Below are 19,944 nucleotides of genomic sequence, written 5' to 3'. Positions count from 1 at the left end.
GTTTTCTTCTGGTTATGTGGTGCCTAATGAGGATGGACTCTAGGCTCTGCAGGTGGGTATGTCATGGTGGAGAAGGAGACTCCACTGGATGGCCCCACTCTTTGCCCCTCTTCTCCCAAACAAATTCTTCCCTTTAATCCTCGACTGCTTCAAGATAGGAACAGAGCAGGACTCCAGACAGTAGAGACCATGAAAACCAGAAGCTGTTTTTAATTTTTACTTTCATATGCTTCCCTCTCCATCCATCATATCAGCCCTTGATGTTTCCCAAGGGACACCTCAGAACATCAAGGTTACTCTTATCATAATTTTCTTGTTATGATCTTCAGTCTTTTGTGTGCTATGCTGGTCTCAAGCATATGAATGCTTGGGAAATGAATGAATGGGAAAGACAGGCCCTGCCTTGTAGGGTCTGCTGAAGAAGATGGGCAAGTGGGTGGTATTTGTGTGGTCAGTTCTGTGTCAGGAAATTCAGAGTGCCACGGGAGTGTTAGGAGAGTCCCTTGACTATTTAAAAGTAAGGAAGACTATTTAGCTTTAGTAGAAAGCAAGACCCTCCTTAATAAAATACGGAGTAGGGATAGTGTCGTGAGTTTCAAGATTTCCTTGTTCTATATGATATTTTCTGTGCTGAGAAGAGCTTGGTACATGAACAACCAGGTTATTTCTTTTCTTTTTTTTTTAAGGTTATTTCTTATAACTCAGTGTTTTATGGTCAGCCTATGCCACCTTCAACATATGGAGGAATTAAGATCATTTCCTCCGAAGGCAGGTTTCCTAACATTTAGATGCACAAATGCATATCCTCTCTTCCAGACACCTGCATCCGTTTCCCTGTGGCTGGCTATTTCTTCCTCTGAAATGTTTTTTTATTTTCTTTCTGACAGTCTCGTGGCAGAAAGAGAGAGTTTCTTCATGCTGTGTTTTTACTTTCCATTTTCCTGATAAAACTGTATCACTGCAGAGGAAATCAAATCTAATCTTCAATATATTTAGCATGAAAGCAATAAAAAGCATTAATTCACTCCAGAAAGAGCAAAATGCAGTCGGGTACTCAAAGGAAGAATCACCATGGAAACTGTTTTCTTCAGATTCTGTACTCTCCAGGCTCCAGGCATGACTAAGTGAAGAAAGGAAGGCAAAGAGAAGGGAGGAAACATCCTGCCCTTTCTGTTGTCACTAAAATGCTGCAGAGGAATTGCCATGAATTATTGATTGCATGAGTAGAAGTGTATATGAATTAGAATTATTAAAATGTTGTCTTTTAAATGAGTATGTAGAACACATTGAGAACTTGTTCCTCACTGTTCTCCTTTCTGTGCTGTCAAAATCCTACTGAACAATCAAAGAGCCATCCTAAGGTCAAAAGTTTGCAGAGAAGCACCAGGAATTATGGTGATTAAAGAATCTTGTGAACTGGCACGAAGGCAGAGTGCTTTTGTATGGAACTCCCAGATACACTTGGCTTTTGTATACCACTTCAAGATCGTTAGAGTTTCAGAATTTTTTCAAAGACATTAAATATGTAAAGATCAGAGGCCAGCTCTTGCTTTGGGGACTGTGTTAATGGGATGTGATGGAATTTCCCTAAGGAATTTCTCATGGATTAAATTCTTTCTGTGTTTATGGGTACATGTATATATCTCACAGTGCGCCAGCTCTTCTTGCGTTCTATCTTTTTACCAGCTCATAGGTTTCTTTCACTGAACCTGCTCATCTGTTTTTAATAGCTCTGATAATAATATCTACCAGGTGTTAAATAATTCCTGTGAGTCAGTCAGTGTGCTGAATCTTTTGCATAAAAATATTAAGAGCATTGACTTTTATTTGGATAATAAGTGTGTTTCATTGAGCAAAATGGCCAATTCAATAGATAGTCACTAATAAAATAAGTAATCATGTTCCTATATAATTCTCAGGACAGCCCTATGAGAAAGTCCCCATTTTACAGATGAAAAAAAACTGAGTTTTGGTGATGACAGTTGTTTACACTGCCTCACAGAACCAGTGAGTTACAAAACGTGGGTCTGGAACCCCATATAAACAGTTCAGTTCAGTCGCTCAGTCGTGTCCGACTCTTTGTGACCCCATGAACCGCAGCACGCCTGGCCTCCCTGTCCATCACCAACTCCGGGAATTTACCCAAACCCATGTCCATTGAGTCGGTGATGCCATCCAACCGTCTCATCCTCTGTCGTCCCCTTCTCCTCCTGCCCTCAATCTTTCCCAGTATCAGGGTCTTTTCAAATGAGTCAGCTCTTCACATCAGGTGGCCAAAATATTGGAGTTTAAGCTTCAGCATCAGTCCTTCCAATGGACACCCAGGACTGATCTCCTTTAGGATGGACTAGTTGGATCTCCTTGCAGTCCAAGGGACTCTCAAGAGTCTTCTCCAACACCACAGTTCAAAAGCATCAATTCTTCAGCGCTCAGCTTTCTTCACAGTCCAACTCTCACATCCATACATGACCATAGCCTTGACATGTGAACACTAAATCCATGGTTTTAAGAGCAGTACTAGGTTTTCATTCTGAAGGACATAAACAGCCTGTCTTTTTCATCTCTGTACAAACCCAGAGTTGTCAAGGGACTTACATAGTGTAAGACTTATAACAAACATGTATTTAGAGTATATCATTCTGCCAGGCATCATATTAAATATAAAACTTGAAAATAAGTTCCTGCCTTCAGTGAGCTTACAATTTTCAGAAAGTGTTGGCATGAATGAACAAACCAGGCAATATAGTCAAGGGTTCAGGGAAAAGAGAGGTTAATGACATTGTAGAGGATGGATTCTTCCTGGTCTTTCCAGGATGGGAGGATCTCTCAGAAGGTAAAAGAGAAAGAAAGAGAAATGAACATGAGGGTAAGATGGTGTAATAAACATGGAGGTGGGAATGAGTGAGAAGAGTCTGAGGACCTGTGAGAAGACCAGGGCATGTGATTTAGAAAAGTGAGTTTGAACAAGTAAGTTGACAAGTGGGCCAATTAGTGAAGAACCTTGAACTCTGGGGTAAGAAGGTCCAGATTTTATCCTGTCAATACATGTGATCTTCCAAAGCACCTTTTTGTTTATATTGATGTATCAGTTTGAGTAAAGTGTATTACCTTCTCATGCTCATCTTGATGACTTTTTACATATGTATATATGCAAGTCATCATTCCCCAGATCAAAGTATAGGATATTTTTAGGACTACATGTCCCCTCTTACTTAAATCCTCTGTATCACCCAAGAATACCACTATTCTGACTTGTACGTGAGTGTTCAAAGGGAAGTGATAAAAAGGCAAATGCCATGATGAAAGTTTGCATGGACATTTAATGACTTCTAGGATGGAGCGTGACGTATGGAGGTGAGAGCTTTCAAAGCAGGAGACCAGCTAAGAAAATGTCACAAGATTCAGATTCCCTCTGTCCACCGATAGAGTTATATTTGTATTGAGCACCTGATATGTGACAGACCCTACACTGAAGATACAGTGGTAACCAACACACACTCCCTCAAAGAGGAGACTGACAAATAGGCAGTTACTTTACATTATGGTTAAGTGCTGAAATAGGAAACAGAGCTGCTCTTAGAATGGGCACCTAAGCCAGAACAGGAAAGTCAAGGAAGGCTTCCTGAAAGAAGAGATGTCCAACCTGAGGTCTGAGGACTGAAGAGGGGTTAGCCAGACCAAGGAAAAGATTGACATGGAAATAGTTCCAAGCAGAAGGGGAGCATGTACAAAGGCCCAAAGAAGACAGATGGTATGGTCTTGTTGATGTAGAGGCCTGAGCAAGAGGAGAATGGAAAGAAATGAGAAACTTTCAAATTCAAGAAATAGCCAGACTTAGCAAACATTATAACAGACGAACCATGTGATATGAGTGTGGTAAGCATCCATTGTTCAGAAAATATCAGATGTTCAATGTGTCTGGCGTTTTCACTGTCATTTTTACTGTAAGCAGCCCACCTAGTTTCAGTCATTTCTCTTTGATCTTGAACCAGACAAACCAGTCAGGCAATGAGATTTCCATCTTTCACCTCCCTCTTTTAGATGAAGCTCTTTTCTTGTTGTCTGTACATTCTTTACCTCCTCTTTTCTGGGTTGGTTTGGGCTGTGCAAAGCAGCCAGGCCACCCCTCTTTCCTAACTTGTCCAACATGCTTCCTGATGCAGCTTTGAGAGAGCGATTGAGTTCATATAAGCCCTTCTCTCTCATTCATCAGCAGGTAACTCAGTCAACAGAGGAGGCCGTGTTAGCCCTGCAGACCTGAGTGAAGTCCTAGCCCTCTTACAAATTTTGCTTGTGACCCTGATAAGCAAATGTCTCTGGGCTTCAGCTTCCTTTTATGAACTGTGAGTGGTAAATATAGCCTCTAATGCAGCAGATCTCTGGGAGAGTGCCTGACACAGAGAAGGTCTTTTGTGATATTAACCAGAGGTAGTAAATCAAAGTGATTAAGAGCAAAGACTCTCTATGTAGACTGCCTGTGATGGGAGGCTCTGCCAAAGGCTAGCTGAATTCTTCTGGGTAAGTCACTTAAGATCTCAGTGCCTCAGTACTCTCATCTGTAAAATGGGGATGATCACAGTGACTCCCACCTCAAGGTGAGGGTTAAATGAGGCTTCACATGGAGTCTGGTGTGTGTGTGTGTGTGTGTGTGTGTGTGTGTGTTTATATCCTTTATTAACAGTAATCATGTTGATGTTAATAATTATAATTTTTGTGTAGTTTTTGGCTATATATGTGGGAAGAGCAGTGCTTGCCTACCTCATAAGGGAGGCTGCCAAGAGCAGCTAATGAAGGGGCACACATGGCCCTGTGCCAAGTACACAGTGGGCCCCCGATAATGTTTGTTGAGTGAATGAGAGCAAAGTGCTTCTCTATAAATGTTGTCTATAAATGTTTCATCATAATGATCAGTGGGAGCTTCCACACAGAAGGAAGTGCCAAAGAGGTTCGTGGGGTGGCAGCCTGGGTTCAAGCCTGGTAGATTCTGATTACGTTGAACAAAAAACAGATTCGGATCAGTCTGTTTGGTGCCATTGAATCTGTGCCAATGAGCAGCAAAATGTGATTTCATGTTGGTGGAGTGCCAGGCGCAGACTTACAAAGCAGAGTGAACCCTGCCGATTTCCAGCACCCTCTCTCTCCCCACCACTGTGGGCCTTTCTTACCTCTGAAAGAGCTTCCGGATGTTTCACAGAATCAGGTCCCAGATGTTGGAAAGACTTTTGCAGACAAGGTAATCAATCCATTTGGTGGCCAGATGCTGTCTGAGAATTTTCCTACTACAGCACTGTGAGGCTCTAAATTCATTAGAAACATAAATTAATTAAATCTAATCAACGCTGGGTGATGCAGAAGATTAAACAGTGAAAAACAAATACATTTCCAACTGGGTCATATTGGATGCAGAGAAAACACTCCACTTCAGTGGTGAAAGTCAGTTTAACCCTTTGAGTGATATTCTAAAAAAAAAAAAAACCTCGACCAAATCTGAGGTCCCAAGTGAGGCCGTGGTTCTTCCCGAATAAGACTGCCATAGTGAGGTCATCGACTTTTCAAGAGATAAATTGTCTTTTTCTATGACTTAGAAGGTTTCTGGAGTGGTTGTATTTATTAATAATGCTCTAATATGAATGAAAATCTCCACCATTCCCTAATCATGACAGGCTTCTGAAGATAGGTCCTACAAGGACTTTGCATAATGCATAAAGCAGTACTTCGCAAAAGCATTATGTAGTCAGACAAATTTGGAAACAGAGTAAAGATCTTACTTTATTCCACACAAGAATTACCTGAGTTCAAAATTCTTGTTTATCAATGCTGAGTCCCGAACATCTAGAATGGTGCCTGGTATGCAGGAAATATCTGTTATTGTTGTTCAGTCACTCAGTTGTGTTCAGTTCTTTGTGACCCCATGGCCTGCAGCACGCCAGGCTTCCCTGTCCTTCACCATCTCCCGGAGCTTGCTCAAACTCATATCCATTGAGTCAGTGATGCCATCCAACTGTCTCATCCTCTGTCATCCCCTTCTCCTCTTGCCTTCAATCTTTCCCAGCATCAGGGTCTTTTCAAATGAATCAGGTCTTCGCATCAGGTGGCCAAAGTACTGGAGCTTCAGCATCAGTCCTTCCAATGAATATTCAGGACTGATTTCCTTTAGGATTGACTGGTTTGATCTTTGAAGTCCAAGGGACTCTCAAGAGTCTTCTGCAGTACCACAGTTCAAAAGCATCAGTTCTTTAGCCCTCAGCCTTCTCTATGGTCCAACTCTCACATCGTGGAAGAACTTATTTCTTACAGGATTTCTGAGTCTAATTTTCCCAGATGAGACCCTGAGATAGCAGTTAATGTCTGAGCTGTTTCCCAAAAGGGTTTTATTTTTTTTCACCCAAGGAGCAGAATCTTACAGCACTGCTAGCCCACAGATAGCCCACAGGATATAACTTAAAGAATTACGTTCTTAAGCATTGTTGTATGGCACCCCTGTCTTTTGTCCCATGTCCTCCACCCTCAGTTGAAATGGAACTAGAAAAGATTCAGTGTGAGTATGTTGTGAATTTATGAGGTCAGCTTCTGGGTGACAGACCTTCCTCCAAGGATGTGCTTATTGGCTCAATGGAGAGGTCAGTCTTTAGTTGTGGAATTAACACACTTATATCTGCCAGTGCAGACAATTGGCCTGAGGCTGTGTGGATAGAGAGGTTTCTGCCTTAGGTGCAGTCTTGTGTGGGTATTCAATTGTAGAGGATGATAGTGAACAGTCAAGGCCAGCAGCAACTAGTCAGTTGCCTACAGAGGCCAAGTCACATCACAAGTGAAAGCAGGGGCTTCCCAAGTGGTGCAGTGGTGAAGAATCCACCTGCCAATGCAGGAGATGTGGGTTCGATCCCTAGGTTGGGAAGATTCCTGGAGAAGGAAATAGCAACCCACTCCAGTATTCCTGCATGGAAAATCCCATGGACAGAGGAGCCTGGTGGACTACAGTCCATCCATGGGGGTCACAAAAAGAGACATGACTTAGCGACTAAACAAGAACAACAACAGGGGAAAAGCTCAGGAGCATAAGTGGGAGCTGACGTTTGGCCTCGAGGCTAGGGGTACACCAGGGAGTGGTGGGAGATAAGGCAAATTCAAAACTTTGTGCCCTTCTAAAGGGGGCAGGCACTTCCCAGTTCAAGCCAAGAGTGTAGCGATACCAGCCTAATGGTGCCAATCTTTTTATTTTCCTAAGGAAACTGAAAGTCTGCCTTTTTAGATATGAAATTCACAATTTTTAAATACTGATAACTCAGTCAAAAAATTGGAAAACTGTGTGGGTTAACCTTTCAGTACCAAATAAAACAACTCTACTTGGGTAGCCAATGTAACTGGTGTCATCTGCCCTTTGATGTGAAACTGTGGATCCTTGCTCTGCCTTCCCTGGAATTCAAGGGAGTGATCCATTTGGATAAATCACAACAAATGCTCCTATTTACTGAGCATCTTAATACATTTTGCTAGGCGTTATCTAATAAGCTCTTTACCTTTCTTATCTCATTGAATCCTCATAACTCACCTCAAGAGTAGTGCCAATATTATTCTTAGTTTCAAGATAAGATGAGGTTCAGAGGATTCAAATAACTTGTCCAAAGTCTTGCCTGGAAAATCCCATGGACAGTGGAGGCTGGCAGACTACTGTCTGCCCGTGGGGTCGCAAAGAGTCGGACACGACTGAGCAAATGAACACACAAAGCTATATGGCAAACCTGAATGGTATCTCCCTGACCTTTAAAGTGAAGTTGTTAACCATTCACTGTGTTAAATACTTTTAGGTAAAGTCTTATACTAACACTTATTTAGTGTTTATGTATGTCAGGCACCCATTCTAAGTGCTTTGCATAAACTTACTCATTTAACCCTCAGTATAATATAATTTCCATTTTACAGATGAGGTGATGGGGAGAAAGGTTAAGAAATATACTCAAGCAACCTAGATGCCCATCAGCAGATGAATGGATAAGGAAACTGTGGTACATATACACCATGGAATATTACTCAGCCGTTAAAAAGAATTCATTTGAATCAGTTCTAATGAGATGGATGAAACTGGAGCCCATTATACAGAGTGAAGCCAGAAAGATAAAGAACATTACAGCATACTAACACATATATATGGAATTTAGAAAGATGGTAACGATAACCCTATATGCGAAAAAGAGACACAGAAGTACAGAACAGACTTTTGAACTCTGTGGGAGAAGGTGAGGGTGGGATGTTTCGAAAGAACAGCATGTATATTATCTATGGTGAAACAGACCACCAGCCCAGGTGGGAGGCATGAGTCAAGTGCTCGGGCCTGGTGCACTGGGAGGACCCAGAGGAGTCGGGTGGAGAGGGAGGTGGGAGGGGGGGATCGGGATGGGGAATACGTGTAACTCTATGGCTGATTCATGTCAATGTATGACAAAACCCACTGAAATGTTGTGAAATAATTAGCCTCCAACTAATAAAAAAATTAAAAATAAAAAAATAAAAAAATAATAAAATTAACCTAGCAAATGTAAAAAAAAGAAAAAAGAAAAAAAGAAATATACTCAAAATGAACCAGCTAGTGAGTAGTGAAGCTAGAATGTAAACTGGCATTGCAAGACTGCAATTGACCACATTCTAGAATTATCTCTCCAAACAACGCCCTAGCTAAGGCATATAGAAGGTACCTAGCAAAGAGTTTTCAGTTGATACCAAATCTCATTTTCAATCATGTAAACTCTGGGGATGCTGAGCCTAAGGGTGTGGTTGTTGGTACTGCTAGAGAGCTGTGACTTCAGCTGCTATTCTGGGTGACTCACTGGCACCTGTCACTCACACTGACTGCAGGCGTGCAGAGCCAAGGCTAGAAGCTGGCTCAGCCACTAATGAACTGTCTAATCCAGAAATTCCTTCTCAGCAGTTGAGCAGTCCAATTCATAGTGCACATTTGACTGAAGTAGCTCACTGGGTCAGACTCCTTGGCCTATGAACATCTTCCCACCCAGTCTCTGGTGCTCCGTTGCCTTTCTTCCTGAAACTGGAAAGGGTGGAGACTGGTTTAGACAAGAGCTAGAATTTGAGAATCAGAAGGGTGTGTATACATTTTACAGTATATGTGTTTTCATGTATGTGGTCTGCTAAGGGGAATGAGGAGGATGAGGCAAACATTGATTTTTTAAAGAAGAATGAGGCCGATTGAACTGGTTTTTAAATTTTCATAATCATACAGGCCTGCTACACCTAGTTCAGCTAAAACCGAAAGTGTGTGTTGTATGTGTGTGTGAGAGAGAAAGAGAGAACAGTATCAGAAAAAGAATATGAACTCAAGTGATCAGGCAATAACTATTAACAAATACTCTAGAAAATTATACTTTCAATGAACAGTTACTTTGTGTCCACCATGTGTCAAACATTGGACTGTGGTCAAGGAATACCAGAGTGAAAAGAATTGGCTATGATCCCTGCCCTGGTGAGTTTTATAGTCTTATAGAGGAGAAGGACATTAACAATAAACACCAAAATGTATAATGATGAATTCTGAAAGATGCTTTAAAGGGAAAGAATAGAGTCCTACAAAGGGCAGTGTCGAGTGACTTCAAGCTGAAGTCACTCAGAATGAAGTCACTTCGGAGTGAATGTAGGCTGTCTGAAAAAGCCTCTCTCAGGAAGTGGTGTCTAAATTGAAATTTTTTAAATGATTAGCTATTATTCAAGGAAAAGGGGGAGGGACAGTAGTTTAGGGGGAAAAGATAGCAGCGTGTTTATAGACCCCTGAAGTGGGGAAGAACACGGCATTTATGAGATTCTGAAAGCAAACTGGTGGGGCTAGAGTGTATTGAGGCTGGAAGGTCAGGGACATGATTGAAGGTGAGACGTGAGAGGTGGGGAAAGCATTTCCTTAGTGATATATTAACAAAAGGTATTTATCCCAAGGCTTCCTCAACGTGGCTGCTGGTACATTTTACTTTGATTTAATTTCCATTGAAGACTCAGGTAGTAGGTATATTTGAGATTGTGGCCAGTGCTGAGTCTGCCCCTTTAGTGTTTAATGGTCTTATTCCTTCTATTGCCTGATAAAGTGTTGACATTTAATATCTTCCTATGGACTTTAGAGGAACTAATCAATGCTTCAAAATCAAGGCCAACAAACTTGCTAAGGTATGTGCTAGAAAGGAATTGTGCTAGTGCAGTTAATAGTCATTGACTTTTTCATGCCCTAGGCTTTTCCATACCTCCAAAGGCAATAACTTTGGTTGTTGGAATCAGTACTTGATTGGTGGAAACAAAGGAAGGGAGAGCCAAGAGGCAGGTTAGGAACTTGGAACTAGAGTAGAGTTCCAATCCCTGCTCCTCTAACCATCAGCCTTCCAAATTTGAGAACGCTATTTAACTCTCTGGGCTGCCATTTCCCCATAGAGGAAGATATTGAAATCATGGAGTTGGAGTGACAATTAAATGACATCATATAAAACATAAAGCACAGATCCTAGCCAAAGGAAGTGTTTAATAAGTGAGGATGATAATATCAATTTAGGAAGAGACATACATTAGGCTTGTGCCATGCCTGGCATGCAATCAGCCAATTCAATAAATGGTCATTTTAAAGAAAAACTGTGCTTTTCTCAACTATGCAATGCTGGTATTTTTCTGAGACTGAAATATCTTGAGGCCAGGTCAGTAGCCAGTTCATTTTGGTGAGTCTCCTGCATGACAGTTGCATTCCACTCCCTGTAGTCACTGTAATAAAGGAATGTGCAGTCAAAGAGTTTTCCATTAAAGACTGACTTCCTGGAAGGGAGATCTACAAATCACTTGGAAAGTTTCTGGCACCATCACCTGGGCCTGGCCATTTACAAAGTGTCTATAAATCTTCCATGGGGCAGGATGAGAGAGTGAGGGGTGTTTTTTATTCCCCCCTGACAGACTTGTTTCTTTCTATAAGATATTAGGAGTAATGGATAAAATTACCCAAAAAAGGCCATATGGAGGTCAGGCTACCCACCCATGCAGAAGTGATCTTGTAGTTGTCGCATCATTTTAAAGTGAATACAGGTGAGCAGTCTTCTACCTGGTAGGCAAATAGGAGCTAATGGACCTTGAGTTGTGTAGCAGAACGAATAAAATCCTTTCTGCTCTCTGCTTTCTCTTTTTCTTTTTCAAAAGAAAAAAGGAGAGGAAAGAGGGAAGGCTGGAAAGGGTGTAGGGAAAGAAAAGAGGAAAAAATGGAAGGAGAAGGGGGAAGAGCAGAAGAACCAAAAGGAAAACCAAGAAATTGTTTTCCTTTCATGGTGATCACGTGATCTGAGATGATTTATGGAAGAAGCTCATACAATTCTAAATGTTTTGAGAATCCTGTGAAACCCTGTATGAACATAGAGTTTCAATCACATTTTCTTCCTCTCCATGTTTTGGCGCTGGGTATGAATTGAACCTGTACAGGTTTTATTTCAGGTGTTAGTGGTGGACTAGTCCTAGTTTCTGGTTTGTTTCTTCATACGTTCATTTGCTAACTTATTCAGTGATTCTACCCTCTTCATCTCTTCACCATTCATTTCCCCCTGGCTGTTGAAATGTTCTCACTGGCATATACACATGCTGTTGTTTCGATAATCGGACAAGAACACTTTCTCGACCCAACTGCCCATCCATCTTCCGCATCATTTTCTGTTATGTCTTGCAAAACTCCTTGAAAGAGTTGTCCACAATCACTGTCTCATTCCTCTCCTCCCGTTCACTCTGAAACCCACTCCAGTTGTTTCACCCTCACTGTACTCCAGAAACTATACTTGCCAAAGTCAAAAGTAACTTCTGTGATTCAGATCCAAAGGTCAGCTGAAGCCTTTTACCTTGCCCATCAGCTGGGTTTGACGTGATTGACAGTTGTTTCCTCCACACTTAACTTGGCATCCAGAATACTAAGCTTTCTTGGTTTCCTCCTACCTTACCAGCTGCTCCTTCTTTGTCTCTTTACCTGATTTGTCCTCTTCTCCCAATTTTTTTTAGCTGTTGGAGTGCCCCTAGGTTCAGTTGTTGGTCCTCTTCACTTCTTTTACTCCCCTCATTCCTGGAGACCTCAGCCAGTCTCATGGCCTGAAAAATATCATCTGAAAGGCTAATAACTCCCAAATTTCTATCACCACCTCAGACTCCTTTCCTGAACTCTAGAACCTTATTTCCAATTACCTACTCTGTATCTTCAGTTACATACTGCACGTGCCGGAAACTGAATGTCTGCTCTTCCCCCGGGATGGCTGCTTCACCCACAGACTTCTAATCTCAAGGATGGCAACCCACCCTGCCAGTTGGTGAGAGTGGAAACCTTGGAATCAACCTTGATTCCTCCCCTTCATATGCCTATCCGATCCAGCAGCAATTCCTACTAAGTCGGCTCTCAATATACATCCTCAGTGTGACCACTTCTCCCCACCTTCACTACCAACACCTTGTCTGAGCCGCTGTCATCTCACCTAAATTGTCACTGTATACCCCCTGACTCCACCTCTGCCCTCTACCGTCTGTTCTCAGCCCTACAGCCAGATCGGTACTCGTGAAATGTCAGACAATATTGCTTCTCTATTCTGTACCTCCCAACTGCCTTCCATTACATTTTTTCTCACTCTTTTTTAATCAGAGTGAAATGTACATAACACAAAATTTACCATTTTAGCTACAGTTGAGCCTTGAACAACTGCAGGGATTAGAGGCACCAACCCTCTGTACAGTCGAAAATCTGGGTATAATTTATAGTCAGCCCTCCGTATTCCATGGTCCCTCTGTATCTGTGGATTCAACCAACTATGGACCATGTAGTGCTTTAGTATTTACTCCTGAAAAAAATCCACATGTAAGTGGACCTGTGCAGTTTAAACCCATGTGGTTCAAGGTTCAACTGTATTTTTAAGTGTCGATTAGTGGTATTAGGTACATTCACATTGTTTTACTCATCTCACTTTCAGCAAAAGCCAAAGCGCTTGCCGTGGTCTGCAAGACTCTACATTATCTGAACCTCCTGTGTCTATTAGCTTGTTTTTCCCCGTTGACACTGTCTAGCCACACTAGTTCTCTGACACATGTGTGTTCCTTTCTTAGAGTCTTCTCACCATCTCTTGCCTCTGTCTGGAGTGCATTTCCTAAGATACCTACATGGTCATCTCCCTCTCTTCCTTCGAATCTACTCAAGTCTAAGCCTCTGTCTTATCTCAAGTAATCTTAATTCCCCTTACTCAGCTATATTTGCTTCCCATAATACATAACATATGATGCAATTTGTTATGTTTCTTGATCATTATCTTTTCTCCACAAGTGGAACGTAAGTTCCATAAGGACAGATATTTTTATCTATTTAATTAATTGATGTTTATCCAACCTGGAATACCATTTGACACATAGTAGGTGTTCTCAGTGAATATTTGCTGAGTGACTGAATAGAATGAGTCTATCAATGTTTAGTCTTTTCTGAGCTTTCTATGTGTTGTATTATTCACTGGTATCTAAACTGCTACATGAACATGAAATCGAATATAATGGATTTTCTACATATCCAGTTTTCAGTGGATAGAAGAAAAGCAGGAAGGATGTACTATAATGCCTTTGCCTGATGAATATTTATTCAAGATTGGGTCATGCTGATGAGAAAAACCAGCACGTTTGTTTATTCTGTCTTTTACTATTTGCCTACCAGGTGTAAAGTACTCTATTCAGTCTTTAAAATAGGGACATTATCCAAAAGAGAATAACATTTTATTCTACTTTTCAAAATACTGCAACTCCTAACCAGAAAGAGAGGAAGGGTGGGGAAGAGGAATAGAGAGGAAAGAGATGGAGATGGAAAGAGAAATACTGATTCATAGAATTGTAAATAGCACATTTGGTTCTGAGATTTTCCATTATCTTTGCTGAGACTATTGAGAAACCATCATAGCATACTACCTTAGGAACTGTTAGTAGCATCTTATTTTGCTTGATGTAGAAATGTCATGTTTTAGAAGGGAAAATCTGAAAGCATTCTTTATTCTTTTCTTTAAACTTACCTCGAATTTAACAAAGGGATATACTGCATTTAGTGTTAATTTTGTCCTTTAGAGAAATACAAGAGATTTTTCTGAATGCAGAGCTATGCATGGGATGTGAGTTATCTTAAGTTCCAGTAGTGACTTTATATTGCCTTCTAGGCCAAAGCCATCAGTAGGATTCTTATTCTGTTGCTCAAAATCTTATTTATAGGGTCTTTGAACAACCTATTCTCCAACATTATTTTTCTGTATCCCAATCTAGCACTACCTCCTAGTCTTCTAGGTAGAAAGCTCCTTGAAGGCAAAAACCAGGTATGTATTGTTAGCATATCCCTGGCACCCAGCCCACTGATGTGCACATAATAGGTGTTCATTAAATAGAGTCCTTGCATCTCAGACCTAATTGTTCAAAATTCACTTGCTACTACATGCCCTCTCCCAACAAACACCCTATCCCAGGACCCTCTGTTCACCAACCTAACTGCTGTCTTCTCTTATTATGATTTATGGAAACCAATGCTACAGACACCTTGTAGGACAAAACCTCTTCTTTACTGATCAATCCATCTTGTTCTAAAGTTGTACAATACTCACTGTTCCAAATAAGAGCTTCCCCTTGCCTCACACCGCTTAAAAATGTTTCTTACATTCATCCAGCAAAAAATATTTTGCTCATTGATGCTTTGTTTGGGGTTATCCACCTTCTATGTGTTGGTCCACTTCGACATTGGCTCTTTTGGCTCTCATTCGATGATCAATTGAAGGAAAAGATTAGGAAGCATCTATTATAGACTAAGACACTAAGCTAGGCACTGGGCTTTCTAGTGATGAACAAGTTCCTTATGGAGTTTATATTTTAGAGACTGGAAAAGGCATTTAAAATGGTTCTCTTACCATTGTGATAAATGGTAATGGTATGCAGTGATAACTGATAGATCAGAAGTACAGGGAGCCAGAAGGCTGCATCCCAAAGGGCCTGTCTAGGTTTGGGGAGAAGTCATGCAAGGCTTCCCTTAGAAAGTGACATTAGAGCCAATTCACAAATTCCTTCAGCTCCCACAAGGCAGGCACCATGCCTTTCTGAGTTCAGAGCATCTGGCACAACAAAATTTTTGATGCAAGATGTGCCAGGAGACTCCAGTGCCTGCCCAGGAGCTCCTGTTCCCCCACAGATGTGATGGGCTGTCTCATCTTAGACCTGGGATCCCACTGACTTTGAGGTCCGTGCTAGAAGATCCCATATTGTGTACATAATAGATATGAATGATTGACAGAGTTTGTATCACCTGAGCACTTAATTACTCCTCTGCTTTCTGAAAGAGTAGGTGACAGATGGTAGACACCTTTCCAGCAGATTCCACTGTAAACCACACAGGCTTGAAGGCAAGTCTGGACTGCTACCGATCTCCCACTGGCTTCCTCTGTACTTAGAGGACTTACAATTTTTCAAATTCCTTTGCCCTTTAGGCAAGTTTTGTTCCACTACCAGAAGATTCTCTCTCCTCAGTTTCTGTGTTGCTGGAACTTGTTTTGAATGAAAGGCAATCTCCATGAACCCACATGTCCTGAGTTGTCTCAGACCTGGTTAGTGCTGGAGATTTGGTCAGTGTGGGGAAGCTGTGTGCATTTTAATGGGAACAGCATGACATTCATTACTCACCTGCTTCCTACCATCTGGATTTTCACAGCTCAGCAAGCATGGTGGGCTTACTACACGTTAGCTTGGGAGAGACTTGGCTTCAACGGAGGATATGGCTGAGTCCATCTGAAGTCATCATTTTATGATGGACACCATGATAAATTGTAAGGGGAGGCATTCTGTCCCAGTAAACTGATTTTATATTTGAATGGTCAAAAATTAATGCACCATTGCCATACAGGGGAAGGGGGAAAAAACAAACACCTCAATATTGGAAACTAAGTATGTGGGAAGGAAAACTGGTTGTATGATAGAGGGAAAATGAAAGTTTGAGTGTGAGAGTTTGTGCCTGGAGGTGGCAGGACTAGAGATCATTTTTTCCAATTCAATGCACATTAATAATCTGCCCCTGTACACAATGCTGTGTGGAAAACAAAGATGGAAAGCCTTGTCTGTTAGTAAGCATTCAGATGCACATAGCAAAATGTCTGTCTTGCAGTGGCTTAAACTGCCAGGTATCTTTTGTTTAACAAGTTCAGACATAGGCTGTCCCTATGGTAGGCCTTTGCAGTTAAGTGATGTCACTGGGGACATTGTCTTTTTCTTCCATCTGTCACACTCAGCCTCTTGGCTTGGCCTTAGACTGAGTACCTCATGGTCATGTGATGGCTGCCACAGCTCCACACATGGCTACACAGAACTACATACAAAGGTAGTATTATACAAGGAGTATGTCGGTGCAGCCAGAAGGCTTCCCATCACTTGCTTGCTTCCTTTTATTCTGGGAAGAAAATTTTTTCCCAGATTTTCTGCCTCCCTGCCCCCCAAGAGACTTTTCTGTGTGACCCATTGGCCAAATTTGGGTCACACGGCCACCCCTAGCCAGAGGAGAGGCTGAGAAGCAATTTGCATTTTCAGCCTCTACAGTGGGACAAGCAAGGAAGAAAGGCAGTGGAGAGGAGCAGCCAAACAAGAGTATTAGCCACAGCACACTCTCTGCCCTTCATGAGCTTGGTCTTCACAGGTCTGACATTTAAACTGTGCCCCTTTTCCAGCACTGTGCTTGTGGTTAAATAGGAAGCAGCAGTTGTGATATAAAGTCTGGGGAATTGGGGCTGTTGGATCCTTCTATCTGCATTCTTTCATAGAAGAGGATTACCAGCACCAGACTGAAATTTAAACCAGTATACACAGAATTAATTATATTCAAATAAAAGGGAATAGATTCAGTAGCTAAAATCCAGACGCAAGTTAGGTGACAAAGGAATCACCTCTGGATCCAACAGAATGTGTATATTCTATATACTCAGTATAGCAAGCATGTGGCATCTGTACAGCCTCTTTACTTGCCAAGGCCCATGACAGACATAACCAATGGATCACAACATCCTCCCACCAAGCCCAGCTATGACCTCAGTCTTTCTCAATGGGCAACTTCTGCCAATAGATCAAAATTGGTGACCAAGATTAGATCCATTTGTTATCACTTCTCAGAACTTACTATTTACTTCTATTGTCACTAGGACCAAGCTAAAAGAAAGTGACAAGTAATGTCAAGTTAAGAAGTTAATGCTACTGAACCAAGGACTCAGATGGCATCCCAATTAAAGGCAAAGGGACATTTGAGTCAGAGGGCAGAGAACCTCATGCATAAACTTGGTTTGTGATATAGATTAATAAAGATATATTGATGAATTGAACTTCCCAGTGCTCTAAAAACAAAATTATAAATAGTGATAATATCTAAACAATAAGATGAAAAAATGAAATCTGACTCCAACTAGCTAGAAAATGATCATTGACTAGAAATTGAATTGAGCCGTGTGTGTAGCGACCAGTAGCATTAAGCCTCTGTATTTACACACACTCCTTTGGAAGCCCCTATATACCTGTCAGCTCATTTCACTCCCATAATTTTATTCCTTTCTGAAAAATTGTTCACTATAGAGAGATAATATGAAGGAACTTTATAGGAGGAGGGTGATTAAACTGTTTTGTCTCGTGACGGTGATAATGGATACACATCTACATGCATTTATCTAAATTCATAAAACTATATGCTGCAAAATGAATTTTATTATATGGGAATTAAAAAGCAAATTTTTTAAAAGTCACTGAGGTAAAATGTTAAAATCTTGTATTCAATTTGAAAGTCAATTAAAATTGCTTAAAAGTTAAAAATTGTTCATGTATGATCAAGATTTAAAAAAATTGGAAAATACTGAAAAATTAGAAGACTATAAAAGAGTAAATTTAAACATCTGTGTTCTACCCCAAAACAATATCATTTTGTAGTCTCTCTGATAGACTTTTTCCTATGATTATTTGTGTGTATATAAGAGTTAATTATTCTCTTTGTGGGGGATATATCATGTTATATTCTAATCATTTTGGTATTAATGGAAGTATATACTACTTTGTGTATGAGCACAGTTGCTCAGTCGTGTCTGACTCGTGTGACCCCATGGACTGTAGCCCACCAGGCTCCTCTGTCCATGGGATTTCCCAGGCAAGAATACTGGAGTGGGTTGCCATTTCCTTCTCTAGGGGATCTTCCCCTCCCAGGGATCAAACACAAGTCTCTTGTGGCTTCCGCATTGGCAGGGGGATTCTTTACCACCAAGCCATGAGGGAAGCCCATATATTACTTTACCAGTTTAGAAAAAAATACATTTTAAAATGTAAGTACTTTAACAAAATTGAAATCATTTTAGGCATACTATTTTATTACATGACTTTTAAAAATTTTACAATATATTAACATCTTTTCAATGTAACCATTTGAAACACAATCCCAATAGTAGAGCAGTACTTAGGTATATCTTGTTTGACCAAAACCGGACTTCCTTTCCCCCTGCCATTTTGATGGGAATTATATTCCAGTGTACTATTTCAGTTATCCGTAGGAAACCTTTTCCAAGAAAATGGATGCTGACTTTGGACTGTGAACCAGAACCCAAAGAGGAGTCCACAGTGTTGTAAAGATGGAAGGAGCTGTTTTAATTCCCACTGGGGAGTACAAGAATCCCGTTTGTTTAATGATCCACAAAGTCAGGGCCAATCTAACTGGAAACCCCTGTGCGTGTGACAAAGGTTCCACAAGTCCCCTCACTGCAGGGGCCACTGCAATTAACCCCAGCATTTCAGCCTTGAAGAGCTCCCCCAGGCCTTCTCCACCCAGATCTGCTGGCAGCTACTGCCATTTCGCCCCATTGTCATCCGGTAGGAAACCCATTTCCCATTCTTGCTGGTATTTTTGCCCTGGTGGGAGAAAGAGCAGACTCTGCTAGAACCAACCTCCTTGTCAGGAAGAAAGCCAAATATTGCTCGTCCAGAACTAGTCCACTGATACAAGTACCGTATATAACCTTACAGTGTTATCGCCAGATGTTTCCAAGATGAAAGATAAAACCTGTAATGGGCTCTGAAGGCTAAATTGTATTACACTCTCATTTTAACCCCTGTGATGGAAGCTGAGAGGTCAGTGCTAGTGACATGGTCAGTAAGATCTTGTCATATCAGAGGACTTGGGTTTAGGCCCTAAGTCTATACTGAGCATTGTTTCATCATAATTTGAGCATTTGTTTCATCAAAAGTCACCCTGCTATTGAACTATGCAGCACCTAATAATTGTAGTCAGCCCTGGCTTTGCAGAGACTCCAGCCTAGTGTGGTACCAGGGGAGTCTAGGGCATGAGCAAGAGGATCTATCCTTCCTTCTCTTCAACTTCACAATCACATGCATATAAATGCCAAGTCAGTTTCTATTATTCAGGTAAATGGAAATTTTATGTGTGAACTTGTTAGTCTGGAACCTTTGAAGGATGGTGAGATTGATTTTAAAAGTGAAAAACTGGATTCGAACAGTGCCTATTGAGCTAGAAATGGGGTTACCAGGCCACCGTCTTGTGGAAATTAAATCAGCACGAACAGATGTGGAGTGGGGCAGACGTCATACCTCCCAGGGCTTCCTTAAAAAAAATCATGTTAACTACACTTGACCTCTATAACTGCTTTTGGCTTCTGCTTTTTGTTTTTAGTCAAAAACACGCACTTCATTCACATCTTTATAGAACAGAGAGAAAAATGTTCAAGTGTATAACTTTTTGCATAATAACATGACTCGACTGCGCCCTTAAGAAAATGAGTTGTGGTGAATACTTATCACTTAAAGGCAAAACGTCCTCTAATCGAACTTAATGAATTGAACTTTAGTTGAACTTGATAAATTGACTTCTGTTGACCAAGATTTCCCAAGACATTGTCTCTGAGTTTGCTGGCTTATTGT

General features: G+C 41.1%; 1 protein-coding gene across 3 annotated transcripts in view; it reads left to right on the top strand.

The window, feature by feature from the left end:
* The window catches only part of PPP2R2B (protein phosphatase 2 regulatory subunit Bbeta), a 477,255-nt gene that overhangs the window by 323,770 nt on the left and 133,541 nt on the right, over positions 1–19,944 (top strand). The window lies entirely within an intron of this gene.

The sequence above is a fragment of the Muntiacus reevesi genome, chromosome 1 (assembly GCF_963930625.1).
Source record: "Muntiacus reevesi chromosome 1, mMunRee1.1, whole genome shotgun sequence".
Lineage (NCBI taxonomy): Eukaryota > Metazoa > Chordata > Mammalia > Artiodactyla > Cervidae > Muntiacus > Muntiacus reevesi.
This window is presented reverse-complemented; position numbering and strand designations above follow the sequence as displayed.